General features: G+C 43.5%; 1 protein-coding gene across 4 annotated transcripts in view; it reads left to right on the forward strand.

Moving 5' to 3' along the window:
* The window catches only part of LOC117825946 (SPARC-related modular calcium-binding protein 1-like), a 32,290-nt gene that overhangs the window by 17,383 nt on the left and 88 nt on the right, over positions 1-14,819 (forward strand). For 2 of the 4 annotated variants that reach the window (XM_034701938.1, XM_034701941.1), the window contains exon 11: positions 796-1,163. The gene's annotated coding sequence lies outside the window, so the exon portion shown is untranslated. Of the gene's footprint in view, positions 1-795; positions 1,767-13,608 lie in introns of those variants that run through there. The other 2 variants (XM_034701939.1, XM_034701940.1) reach the window with 2 other exon arrangements.

Raw genomic sequence — 14,819 nt, forward strand, 5'->3', positions numbered from 1 at the left:
ACAGACTCACTACTCAGGCGGGCGCCATGACAGCTACAGGAGAGTCAGTGACGGAGCAGCCAGCGTGTTTCTTCGAGTGTGTCGTATGAACATCCTGTTTTGGCTAAAGAGGCGTCCTCGTCGTGCATATTTATGGTATTTAAAAAAGTCTCCTTCATGCAGGGAGCTCACAGAGACTCTCTGTACACACTCACTGACCTGCATGGAAACAGTTTCTGTGTGCAGTGTGCAGACGTGTTTGTTTTTCTAATTAGGTTTACATGATGAAGTTAAGTGTCAAGTTTGTGTTCAGTTTTTGTCTTCAGTACTCATTTTATGAAGCTTAAAATCTGCAATTTCGTCTACATTAAAGATCTAAATGTTCTCCTGGTCAGTGACGGCTCCAATGTATCCTGATGAAGAAACTCACATGTTCTTTAGACACCTCTGCCTGTCAGACACATGTTGACATAGCTTCCCTCTTTCATCGAGGCTCCACATTTTACTCTGTTCATCGCAGAATGTAAGGAGAGAGGGAAGAGATAAGACTCAGTGAAAATATAAACATGGAGAGTGTGTGAGAGGAGGAGCAGAGACAGTGTGAAGGTGGGAGGATGATTCTCATGTTAAGGAAAAGGGTGAGGAGGAGAGCGAGGGGGAGGTGTGACATTAAACTAACATGTGTCAGGGAGAGATAGCGGTGACCTCCGCGGGTGAAGGAGGAGCTGCAGACGCTCTGAGTGAACTACTTCAGTTTTATTCCTCCTCCTTGATTTTTTATTTTTCTGTTTGTTCATTTCTTTCTCTTCTACCCAGAGAGGAAAAGGACAATCACCTGGTCCCCGGGGTCAACTCTCTCTCCTTCACATCACTCCTGAGGTTCTGTCCATCCGGCTGTTTTCATCCCACACTGACTGAAAGACAAACACCTCTCTATCTGTCACTCTTCTCTCCTTTTGCTCTTGTCTTTAATGACCTCCTTTTCTAGCTCGCAGGTTTCCATCACTTTGACTTTTCCTTCCTTTTCTTAAAGGCACAGTGACGGCCAAATTCCACTAGATCTGTGTCCGGTCCGTCTGCGATCCGTCACTGCACCGGATCTGTTTCTATTCTAGTCAATGTGTTAACTTCCACTGGATCCGCTCAATCTCAACAGAGCAGATGGAGCGGGACAGGAAGTCAGGTTTCACCAAAACAAAATGAAAACATCCGGTTAATTTTCAGAATAAAACACTCTGTGTTATCACCAGATCGTATTTCACTTAACTACAACAACAAACCAAAGTCATGATGAGAGGAGCCAGGCCTGGAGTCAACAGGTCAGAGGTTTTCAGAGGACCAGAAAGACAACATGGATGAGGAGAGGAGGAGGAGGAGAATCCTTGATTCAGTGATTGGAAACCTCGGTCACATGACTCCAGCTGTCCGGCGGTCCTACTCCGGACTGCAGTGGATAGGAGACGGACCAGACCTGGATCTGGTGGAAGTCCACAAACAGAGAAAATACATCAGTTAAAAACTCCTCACTGTGACTTTAATCCCTCTCCTCCCCTCGGTTCACTTTGTACATATTTTTTACTTTTTAAACTCAGCCTCCTTTCCTTTCCTTCTCTTCTTTCTGTGTTTTCCTGTTCCCATATTTTATATTCCACTTGTAAGTATAGAATATTGTTTTCTATGTTGATGTAACATATTGTTTGTGACAGAGTCGGTCTGCAGCTCTTGAATCGTGACTCTGATGAATGTTTGTAAAATGATGAATAAAAGTCGTCTCCTGTTTTCATGAATTGATCAGCGGTGACTCTGAACGCTGTCGGCCTGTTACTGTGATTATAAAGTGGCTTCCTCATTCGTTCGGTCTCACAGGAAGGTCGCGGGCTGCCAAGGCTGTCTTATCTGCCGCTTCACAGCAAACAAATAATCACATCATAACAGCAAAGTACATATCATCTCCCAGGATGCACCAGCTCCTCTCCAGGTTCATCACTGTGATTTGCTGTGATTGGACGAGGCGTTGAGAGCAGCAGGGACGAGGCGTGTGTCCAGACTGATTTTCTTCTTCTGTGGTGAACGGTTGAAGCCTGAGGGTCCGACATAATAATGTGTGATTGTTTATTGTCATCCTGAGATTATGTCTGCTGACACACAGCGACAATAACACCCGGAGGACAGAGTTCAGAAACAGAGCGTCGTCTGATGAGCGTCTGCTTGTCCGTCTGGAGGTCAAAGGGCAGAGCGGACACGTTTTATTCCTCCAGGAACAAAATGTGTTTCAGCTTCTCTGTTTGAACTCCTCTGCTTTTGCTCCTCTGCTTTAGCTCCTCTATTCTAGTTCCTAAGTTTAAGCTTCTCAGTTTTTGACCCTTTGTTTTAGCTCCTCTAGTTTAGCTCTTCTGTTTTAGCTCCTCTATTCTAGTTCCTATTTTTTAGCTCTTCTGTTTTGGTTCCTCTGCTTTAGCTCCTCTATTCTAGTTCCTAAATTTAAGCTTCTCTGTTTTTGACCCTTTGTTTTAGCTCCTCTAGTTTATCTCTTCTGCTTTAGCTCGTCTGCTTTGGCTCCTCTGTTTTATTTCCTCTGTTGTAGTTCCTAAGTTTTAACTCTTCTGTTTGGCTCCTCTGTTTTAGCTCTTCTATTTTAGATCCTCTGTTTTAGTTCCACTGTTTCAGCTTCTCTGTTTCAGCTTCTCTGTTTGAACTCCTCTACTTTAGCTCCTCTACTTTAGCTCCTCTAGTTTAGCTCCTCTGTTTCTGCTCCTCTGTTTTAGCGCCTCTATTCTAGTTCCTAAGTTTTAGCTCTTCTATTTTAGCTCCTCTGGTTTATCTCCTGCAGATCATTTTTCTGCAGACAAACCAACAGAAGCTATGTTATATTTTATTTGCTCTTGATAATTATTGATGTCTAATTTGTTAAATCTTGTGGAATAAATAACCGTCCCAATGTGAACTTCAGATTTACTAAGAGCAGACTCAGGGCTCTCACAGTCAGGTGAGAGGGCTGCTGGTGGTGTCAGTTCATCAGGGGTTCAGATTTTGGTTCAGGCTGTTTTATGGTTCATGCAGGGTAAAAAGGCACGCTGCAGACCTGTTGTGTCTCTGGATGTCTCATCAAACCATCCCATCCGTATTATGCCAGCTCCTGCTGCTCTCGCTCTCATCTGTGTGTCTGAAAGTCTCTGCTCAGTATAATCAGCGCTCTCTGCTCTTGGGGAGATTTTCTAATCAGTGTCTCTCTCACTGTTCCTTCAGTTCTCCTCTTGAGTCAGAGAACACAGACTGCTTCACAGACTATATCAGACTTATTCAAGAGCCATGAGTGAATTGAAAGCTTATAAGGAGTGTGATTGTTAATGAGTTTGGCGGAGGTATGTGGAAGTGGGAAGACAGTGGGTCACACGGATGTTGATGTAATTCACCTGTTCACCTTTTGTGGATGCTGGGAGAGAGGGGGAGAGCTGAGTCGCTGTATTTTTGTTGACTACTATTTCAATTGATTGATGCTTCGAGTGTGAGTTTGTGTTTGAGTTGATCACCCGTCTCCTCACATAGAGGTGGAACCTGTTTTTCAGCACAAGTCCAGCAGGTACCAGGCCCACCCTCACCCTCTCAGTGGTTCATTTGTTCTGTGAAGTCGCCACATCTAATGGGTTTTAAAAACTGTTTCATGGATGGATGTTAAGCCATGCTTTGCTGATAAGTAATACCCCAATCTATCCTGGTTTATTTCTTAATTATTATAAGGAACATAAAATATTGTTTATTAATTATGCATCCCCTGCTGTAACTAGAACTTTAAAAACTCTGCTTGGAGAATGTCGTTCTTCAAACCCCTGGATGGTCTTTCAACGATTATTCACTACAGTCCCAAATAAAAAAGCATCTAATTTAGTTCTGAAATTAATTGAATTATGTGCAAATAAAACCAAACAACCAAACTGAAATTAAACAGCTTAAAGTGGAGAGTATCAGATGTTGAGAGGCTGTTAAATAGACTTTATATCTTTGACCAGCAGATGGCGCTCTGGCTCTGAGGCAGGACTAAAAGCTGCTCCACCAGCAGGGGAAGGAGGCTCCTGCAGCCACACACACACACATGCATGGACTCACACACAAACGCACACTGAATTAGTCCCCAGACACACCCTGCTAATCCCAGCCTCTGCAGAACAGACTGGAAACAATGCATGATGATAGATTTTATAAAAACACACGTAAAGATTTTCTAATTACACAAACTGCTCGAGAGATGGAGGCGGCCGAGTTAGAGCCGCGGGCAGGAGGAGAGGTATATGATGTTGATATGAATAATCGATGAGCTGGAGGATTCAAATGTAAAGGTTCAGAATGGTTACTACAAGGTGTGTGTGTGTATGTGTGTGTGTGTGTGTGTGTGTGTGTGTGTGTGTGTGTGTGTGTGTGTGTGTGTGTGTGTGTGTGTGTGTGTGTGTCAGGCTGACAGTGAGAGTGAAGTGCTGTACTGAGCCCATGACTTACAACAAAGGAAAGACCTGCAGGTCACATGCAGGCATCAATCTGCCAAAGACACACACACACACACACACACACACACACACACACACACACACACACACACACACACACACACACACACACACACACACACACACACACACACACACGGTTACCCCAGGACATTTGCATGCTGGGATTAATCTATAATTCATCCAGTAAAATCCATACCTGCCATTTTCTCCCCGCTGTTCCTTCTGATCACAAGGCCAAACATCATGTTGGAAACAGTAAAAGCTTTATCATGAAAACAAGCTGACTGAAGCAGAACACACTGAGGCTAAAAAGGACAACACACACACACACACACACACACACACACACACACACACACACACAATGCAGAAATCCAAAGGACCCTCTTATATGTGTGTACATAAAGAATAAGGAAACAAATGTATGTATGAAGGCAAGCCAGTTGGCATAGCAGTGAAAGCATGCACCCCATGTACAGAAGCTGTAGTACTGGTCTTGACTATGACCCTCCCCCTCTTATCCTGGCTTCAAAGTCACACCTGCAAGGGATCCAAAGTATCCTCTTTGCATAAAACTAGCTCTTAAAGCTGCAGTGAAAGCAGCGTTCTTCTGTCCCTGAAGTTCTGCTTCATTAGTGAACCGTATAAATCATCCTAAAGTTAGTCACAAAGTTCAGACTGTCATTGTAACTCTGCACAGGGCGCCTCCCGACCTCTCTGCTGTAGACGAGAGAGTGTTTGTGCTCACAGTTTGGCTCAGTGAGCCGCTGCAGTGATTAACTGGCAGCCTCTTCATGCAGCAGTACTATCACAGTCAGCAGGAGCGAGGGTTCACTGATTGTAATGAAATCATTGCTGACACAGAGGTGGACGAGCATGAAGTGCCCGGGCGTCCTGAGAAAAGAGTCGGTCATATTTGTCTGGGATAATGGGCTTCCTGTTGTACCTCAGCGCGCTCACGTGACCTCTGACCTCGGGAATGCATCTCTGGGGAAATGTAAGGACTGATGTGGAGCGGAGACCGCAGAGTTAAGGTTCAACACATCAGTTTGATAGGAGTAAGGTTACTCTTAATGTTCAGGGTCAGTTTCAGACACACAGCTCCGCTCTGTGAGACATTTGTCCTCACAAACACACAGCTGTGACTTTATTACTCTCCTTACTGAGTGCTGACCAGATTAACTGCAGTCATAATCCACACACAGGTTATCCTTTAAAGACACAGAGTCATCCAAAGAGAGAGCAGGTCATACAGACAGACCGGACACAGACAAAGAGGAGCAGAAATCGATGGTCCGGCGTTTCAGCACACCTGCACACAGATGTGGGTTTCTAGATCCAGCTCACTCTCCTCTCCCTGCTTGCTTCTGATTCCTCAGCAGCGATAAACACATCTGTTCGAGCTCTGACTCGCAGCACTGAGCAGATAGAGATGATGTAAACTCCTCAGGAGATCGGAGCAGATGGTCAGAGCCAGAGGCAGGATCTGTACTATCATCTGTCACCGAGGAGACTGAACAGATCCAACCACGTGATGATGTCACTAAACTGTGCAGCTCCATTAAAGCATCCAGCAGACTGGATTACATTTAGATTTAGCGCCATGAAGAGCGAGTGATAGCTTTAGTTATTGAGCACAAGGACTGAAGGAGGTGAAGATCAACACACTGGAGCATGTCTAAGACTAAAAACTGAGCTGAATGACTTTAAATTTGTTCCCTATGTTGATGAATAGTGTTCAAACTATCAGGCTAGTTTCATCACTGTGAGATTTTATTATGTCTGTGCATGATAATAGATCTCCTATTTCCCAGCTCATTAAACGTCTACCTCATAAATCAGGAGCTCAGACTAAAGTTTGAGGACATAATATGAACTTCTATCACAGGGACATATTTTAATATCCTCGTTACTCCACATCCAGACCTTTAATTTCAGAGTCACGACCCATCAGAGACTCAGAGAAGTCAGATGAGTGCTTCTTATACTGATGGAGATATTCATTTGAGTGGAGCGGATTAAGGTTACACAGTGAGGATGTGTTCTCCTGTACGCTCACACACTCGTCTCAGCTTCAGGTGACAGATGTAGGAGGATTAATGAGTGTGTGTGTGTGTGTGTGTGTGTGTGTGTGTGTGTGTGTAATTAAATTCTCTCTGATTGTGGATGAAGGCATGCTAATTGGGACTAGAAAGCTCAGTCAGGTTGACAGAGGTGGAGAATTGGGTCGCATCCTTCATCAAACCGCTCATCACAGAGCAGCAGCTCGTTACAGAGACAGACTCCTTCAGTGTGTCGGTGAGGGAGGGTTTTATTGTGACGAAGGAGTGAGAGAATGAAATGTTAGCTCTGATTTAAAAACACTCTTTAAAGGGGTTACTTCTCTCTTGATTGTTTTCTGCAAGTCATCATTGACCAGCTTGGCCAGACATTTTGGAGAGCTCAGATTTGATCTTTTCTGTCTTTTCTGGCGTTTTTCGACCTGAGGAACTAAATTTAGTTCAGGGGTAGATAATCTCCCCCCTAAAAAGCCCCTGCTAGGGGGGTAGTACTTTCCATAGGTCCCGGGACTTTCAGGGGCAGGACCTGCAATGCTGAACATGTCTGATTGGTAGATTAACCGCAGTGTTTTTATTCTGCCCTCCGTCAACAATAACATCACACACATCTGTGATTCACTTGATTTCTCTTTCTTTCATTAGTTTTTATTTGTTCTATCTTTTTTGTATGTGTGTGTACTTTTCAAAAGAAGAAGCTGTGATTCTCTTGATTTAGCAGCTTGTAACAGTAGTCTTCTCTCAGCCTCCCGGTGTTCCGGATTTAAAAGTGACCCTGTAAACTGGAGACCTTCAGCTGAACGTGTCAGTGTTTGTGGAGTTTACACAGCTGTTGAAACACAGGCTTCCGGGTCAACTTTTTTGTCAATTTTTTTTTTTTCCAAATTTTTATTTTTTTTATTTTTTATTTTTTTCAAAAAAAAAATTCAAATTTTTTTTCAAATTTTTTTTCAAAAAAAATTTTTCAATTAAAATTTTTTTTTTATTTTTCGTCAAAAAATTTTTTTGTCAAAATTTTTTTATTTCAAAATTTTTTAATCAAAATTTTTTTTTCCAAGATTTTTTTTTTTCAATTTCTTCCAAAAACCATTCACAGTCATTTTTCCATCTGTGATTCAGTTGATTTCTCTTTCTTCAGTAGTCTTCTCTCAGCCCACCGTGAATGTGTCTCTCCCGGTGTTCCGGTTTTAAAAGTGACCCTGTAAACTGGAGACCTTCAGCTGAACCATAGACTGTATAAAATATGGACGTAGTATCCGTGACGTCACCCATCTGTTCCTGAGAGCTGTTTGGAAGCAAATCGACGGCAGTAGCCATATTGGAAATACGGAACTCAACCAGGCAGAGTGTGACTAGTGTGAGCCTCTTAGCCAATAGCCATGTGTTCCTGACCGGGAGTCACGTCAGTCATGTCCTTATTTGGGCAAAACTGGTAATCTTAATATCTTCTGAACCGTCATGTTAGAAAAAAATTCACCCCCGTACAGTGTGTGCTGATTCATAGGGCCAAGTCGTTTTTTGAACCAGGCTGTAAACATGTTTATTAATGCTGCAAAGATCGCCTAATTCCCATTCCCTATGTGGTTTCCGGTGTTTCTGCAGCCAGCCTCAAGAGGATTTGCGATTTATTGCAGTTTCGAACACTTCTGCACTGGCTTCATCATTTGAGACCGGAGGTTGCTGCTTGAGCTGAACGTGTCAGTGTTTGTGGAGTTTACACAGCTGTTGAAACACAGGCTTCCGGGTCAACTTTTTTGTTAAATTTTTTTGTCAAATTTTTTTTTGTCAATTTTTTTTATTTTCTTTTTTTTGTCAAATTTCTTTTTGTCATAATTTTTTTTGTCAATTTTTTTTTTCAATTTTTTTTTTTTTCAATTTTTTTCGTCAATTTTTTTTTTTTCAAAATGTTTTTTGTCAAAAAAAATTTTTTTTTTTTTTTTTCAAAAGGTTTCTTTTTTTCAATTTCTTCCAAAAATCATTCACAGTCATTGTTTTTTCCATCTGTGATTCTCTTGATTTCTCTTTCTTACATTAGTTTTTTTTTGTTCTATCTTTTTTGTATGTGTGTGTACTTTTCAAAAGAAGAAGCTGTGATTCTCTTGATTTAGCAGCTTGTAACAGTAGTCTTCTCTCAGCCCACCGTGAATGCGTCTCTCGCGCCGTTCCATCCATTTTCTTCCACTTATCCGGGGTCGGGTCCGGTGGCAGCAGTCCAAAATTGACCCAGACATCCCTCTCCCCTGTGACACTTTCCAGCTCCTCCTGGGGAATCCCGAGGCGTTCTCAGACCAGGCGAGAGATATAATCCCTCCACTGCGTTCTGGGTCTACCCCGGGGTCTTCTCCCAGTTGGACATGCCCGGAACACCTCTAAAGGGAGGCGTTCGGGAGGCATCCTTATCAGATACCCGAACCACGTCAGCTGACTCCATTCGACGCGAAGGAGCAGCGGCTCTCCTCCGAGCTCCCTGCGGATGTCCGAGCTCCTGACCCTCTCTCTAAGGCCGAGCTCCTGACCCTCTCTCTAAGGCCGAGCTCCTGACCCTCTCTCTAAGGCCGAGCTCCTGACCCTCTCTCTACGGCCGAGCCTCAAATTTTTTTTTTCAAATTATTATTTTTTTTTGTCAATTTTTTTTTTGTCAATTTTTTTTTTCAAATTATTATTATTTTTTTTAATTTTTTTTCGTCTTTTTTTTTTTTTTCAAAAGGTTTTTTGTCAAATTTTTTTTTTTTTTTCAAAAGGTTTCTTTTTTTCAATTTCTTCCAAAAATCATTCACAGTCATTGTTTTTTCCATCTGTGATTCTCTTGATTTAGCAGCTTGGAACAGTAGTCTTCTCTCAGTCCACCTTGAATGCGTCTCTCGCGGTGTTCCATCCATTTTCTTCCACTTATCGGGTCAGGGGGTAGCAGTCAAAAATTGACCCAGACATCCCTCTCCCCTGCGACACTTTCCAGCTCCTCCTGGGGAATCCCGAGGCGTTCTCAGACCAGGCGAGAGATATAATCCCTCCACTGCGTTCTGGGTCTACCCCGGGGTCTTCTCCCAGTTGGACGTGCCCGGAACACCTCTAAAGGGAGGCGTTAGGGAGGCATCCTTATCAAATGCCCGAACCACGTCAGCTGACTCCATTCGACTCCATCAAAAGCTTTACCTTCCGGCTCAGCTCCCTCTTCACCACTATGGTCCGATACAACGTCCACATCACTTCTGACGCTGCACCAATCCGCCTGTGGATCTCACGCTCCATTTTTACCCCCACTCGCGAACAAGACCCCGAGATACTTAAGCTCCCCCACTTGGAGCAAAGTCTCACTTCCCACCGAGAGAGAGCAATCCACCGTTTTCCGGCGGAGAACCATGACCTCAGACTTGGAGGTGCTCTCCCGGTGTTCCGGTTTTAAAAGTGACCCTGTAAACTGGAGACCTTCAGCTGAACGAGTCAGTGTTTGTGGAGTTTACACAGCTGTTAAAACACAGTCTTCCGGGTCAACTTTTTTGTCCATTTTTTTTGTCATAATTTTTTTTTTCCACATTTTTTTCATTTTTTTTTTCACATTTTTTTTTCTTGTCAAATTCCTTTTTTTCAAAAAAAAAAATAGTTTTGGTAAATTTTTTTTTCAAAATTTCGTTTCAACTTTTTTTTTCAATTTTTTATTTTTTCAAAAAAAAAAAAATTTCAAATTTTTTTTTTTTTTTTTTTTTTTCAAATTTTTTTTTTCAATTTTTTTTTTTCAATTTTTTTTTTTCAAATTTTTTCCATAAACCATTCACATTCAATGTTTTTTCCATCTGTGATTCACTTGATTTCTCTTTCTTTCATTAGTTTTTATTTGTTCTATCTTTTTTATATGTGTGTGTACTTTTCAAAAGAAGAAGCTGTGATTCTCTTGATTTAGCAGCTTGTAGTCTTCTCTCAGCCCAACGTGAATGCATCTCTCCCGGTGTTCCGGTTTTAAAAGTGACCCTGTAAACTGGAGACCTCATTCAAACTTCAGCAGATGTACGTTTTCTGCTAATTCTGCTGTGATTAGGATCTTATGTGTAGATAGCTCATGTGCAATGATATGGAGCTTTAGTACTGTATGCATTTATCCTCTGCCGACCCGCTCTCTAACTCCTCTTTATCACTGAGTAATCTGTGAGCTCTGCAGTCACATGGTCGCTCTTTACTCAAGCTTTAATGCTGAGTGTTTCTCTTTTTATATCCTTCATCTCAACCCTGGAGGAGCTGGAGCTGACAGAGACCACACACACACACACACACACACACACACACTCACACTCACACACACACACACACACACACATTGTCGTGAAGTGTGTGTGAGGTAGCTGCTCTCCATGCTATCAGTAACGTTCACCAGGCCTCTTTTCCTCTTCTCCTTGAACTCACTGACGCTCTGTTTCTCTTATATTTCTAGTTTGAGCTCATGTGCTGCACACACACTTCACAAGGTAATGGGAAAAGTATGGATTCATGCACACACACACACACACACACACACACATATGCACGCTCACACACATTGATGAGACAGCCTTGTACTGCTCTCGCTACAGCTGAAAACTTCTTGATGTTTCTCTCTCTCTCCTTCTCTATCTCTGCCGATGGTGATGACAGCAACAAGCTGATTCAGGTCTTAAGACGATCAATGATTGCTGTTTGTCACACACACACAGTCTTAACACCGTCTCTCCTCTCAGTGTCATCGTCTCCCCCAGGTGTCTTCTGTCCCTCCTCTCGTTTCATTCACTCCACGTCTCTCTCTCTCCATGTTTGCTCTCTCTAATCCATCTGATCAACATGTCCTCTCTCTCTCTCTGTGGCTTCCTTAAATCTATTATCCTTCTCTTATTTCACTTTTCAGTCCTCTGACAATTCACTCACCTCTAACCACCTGTCTCCTCTCCGCCTCATCATCGTCTCATCCTCTGTCAGCTTCCTCCACAGCTTCATCAATCTTTCTCTTAAAGAGGAGGAGGGTTCGTCTGTCTGTTTATCTGCAGGACAACAGGAAAAAATACTGTCATGATTTTCATGAACAGGGACCAACCAGGGATGCTAATAGATTATACATCTACATCCAGACCATAGACTTTATAAAGAATGGATGTAGTATCTGTGACGTCACCCATCTGTTGCTGAGTGCTGTTTTGAAGCCAATCGTTGGCGGCAGCCATATTGGAAATATTGAACTCAACCAGGCAGGGTGTGACGTAAAGAGGCGGGGTTTGAGCCTCTTAGCCAACAGCTATGTGTCCCCGCCTGTCAATCAAGTCAGTCATGTCCTTATTTGGGCAAAAACTCTTAATCTTAATATCTTCTGAACTGTCGCTTTAGAAATTCACCCCCCGTACAGTGTGTGCCCATAGAGAGATTAGCGACATAGACCAAAGCTGTTCTTTGAACCAGGCTGTAAACATGTTTATTTCTGCTGTAAAGATCGTCGTCTTTGAATGGGTGTGTATGTGGTTTCCTGTGTTTCTGCAGCCAGCCTCTAGTGGACGCTCGATGAACTGCAGTTCATAACACTTCTGCATGGGCTTCATATTTTGAGACCGGAGGTTGCAGCTTGATCCAGACTCATACTGTGGTTGTTCCTGCAGATATGCGTTCCATTGTGGATACTCTTTTCGTCTTTCCCTTTACTCCAATCTGACACTTTGTCTCCTCCTCCGTCCCTCCATCTCTCCGTCTCTTCCAGGGATTTAATTCTCATGCATACAGAATACACCCAACATTTTCAGTCTCTACCCAAACAGAGCTCAGCCTGAGTCACCACATCGTTTGAAAACCCAAACACAACCTCAGCTGAAAATCAATAAACTATTTTCCTTTGATAAATTGCCAGGACAAACATTTTTCACCCACTTGCTCGACCCAGGGTCAAAAACTCTGATGAGAAATTCATCTTCAGCTGCTCGGGTTTCTACACTGTAACAGCAAGAGACGAAGTGAAAACACACACAAATATCTAAACTACACTCTGTATGAATGCTCTAAGTTGTTCTTGTGTGGTATAAAACCTCAGCGTGCCTAAAACCCTTTAAAGTCCTGAACCGTAGTCATCTTTGGAGAAACCAGACATAAGGAAATCAACCATCAGTAACGTAAATCAAAGATCTGAGTGTCTGTTTGCACTTTTAATATCAGTGTCCCATGATGCCAAATGGGTACGTTAAGACTAATGGTCCCGTTTGTGTAATGGCTGGACATGCATACAGGCCCTGGTCTTCTTTGACAACTGGTCTACATTAGTACTGGACCCCAGCTCTACAGACATAAGGGCACCGACTGTCTGTAGTCAATCACATTATAGGAGAGGGGCTCCTGGAACCATTCTAAACTAGACTTCAGCTTATATGGTTTCATGTCAGATACCTCAATTCAAACACATTAAGAAGATAAACTAAGTACATCAACTTGACCACAATCACACATCAGACAGGACATGGTGTGTCTGCATGTGGATCAGGAGGACCAACACATCACCACACACAGGACAGAGCCAACAGACTGAGTGTTGGTTTAAGGACCAGGAGTCGTGCTGCTGTCTGCATGGCTAATTTCTCTGAACATCCAAGGACTCTCTGCCGTCTTGTACTCAGGCTGTAACTGCTTTTAAACTCCCTCACATCACTAAAGAGGGTGATCACTCCTACAAACCAAACCCAGCATCAGATGGCTCCAAACACGAGCGAAGCAGCACATCTTCTGCCAGGAGAATCACAGTCAGTGCTCCTCAACAATCTCCTCCCCCCATTATCCCTGTTACTTTGTGTTCCCTGTCCCAGATCCATGAGGAAGTTACTGATAATTTCTCCTAAAGTCCCTCCTTGTTCTGTCGGCACCATCTGCTGCTTTGAGAGAACTGAAGATCCATGTGGTTGGAGAACAGCATCCTCCTCTTTATATGTGCCAGAAACAAACACAACAAATTACAAGGAGTCATCTCTCCAGGAGTGAAAGTGTGACTAGTTTTTAAAAGAGGAGCTGTAATTATCTGACATGTTAAAGCTTCACACATCTCTACTGTGCTCTCTCTCTCTCCCTCTCTCTCCTGTTAGAGCGGCGAGTCTTCAGTCAGGCGGACATGATGTAGAGGCCTTTGCTGCAGATCGCTAACATGCCTGCAGCTCAGCTGGAAAAAACACAACGCCCAGATTTCCTGCTGATGAAGCAGTGAAGGACGAGCCGTCCGCAGCGAGCTTCATCTGTCGGCTCTCCTCCTCTCAGCCGCAGCAGGAGGCTCAATCAAACGATCCCCGATAGGAGTTAGTAATGATTTCTGCTTCTTGAACTCTCCCTCTGTCTCATCTGCTCCTCTACCTGTCTGTCTACACCTCACTTCAACATCTCTCTGGGGTTTTACATCAGTCCCTCTTGTTTCTGTAACTCTTTATTCTTTGAATCCCTCCATGTGTCCCTCCATATCTCGCTCTCTCCCAGTTGTCTGTTCTCCATCAGATCTCCAGCCGCCTGTGTGTCGCCCACTCACAGGACGCTCGCTGGCAGAGCTACTTATTGCACTTTAATTTGTTTTCCCAGAGTGCCGTGTGTGTGTTTGTGTGTGTGTGTGTGTGTGTGTGTGTGGCACAGAGAATAAAACTATAAAAGGGACAGAAACATCAAGATGTGACAGGAGATAGTCTCATGGCTTCTCAGGCTGATCTCATTGAGACTCAGATCTCCATGCAGAGCGTTAGGCGGTCTCAGTTCAGCCGAGGATCTCTGGTCTCTGTTGCAGGTCCTGTACTTGCACTGAGGCGGGAACATTACAGGACTGTGATAGTGGAGGCTCCTGCTGCTGTGGGAGAGTCGCCACCATCTGTCACTGGAGCAAGTCTCTACTCTGCAACATGTTTCCGTCACTGAACATGTTGAGTGTTGAACAGAGCGCTCTGTAGCTCTTATGAGGAGCAGCCGGCCGATAGATGAGCTGCAGGGCTCAGCAGAAAACCACAGAGAGAGATCATGACTGCTTCTGGAGAACACGAGGACCCAAGATGTTATCAAGGAACTCTTTTCACAACATGCAACAGATCTTTGGGCCACAGTGTCTATCCATCTATTAGCTGTAGGGGGTTTGGAGCAAATCCTATTACTGAGCTATCCCTGGGCAGGAGGCGAGGTTCACTGTGAAACACGCACACACACTGCAGGCGACCAAATAACCTCATTGTAGGTCATTATTGTAGTTTCATCACAGGCAGCCATGTCCTGCAGCTTCTCCTGATTCTTTGACTCTTCACATGCATTAAGCATCTGATTTATCGTC

This window comes from Notolabrus celidotus, chromosome 14 (genome assembly GCF_009762535.1).
Source record: "Notolabrus celidotus isolate fNotCel1 chromosome 14, fNotCel1.pri, whole genome shotgun sequence".
NCBI lineage: Eukaryota > Metazoa > Chordata > Actinopteri > Labriformes > Labridae > Notolabrus > Notolabrus celidotus.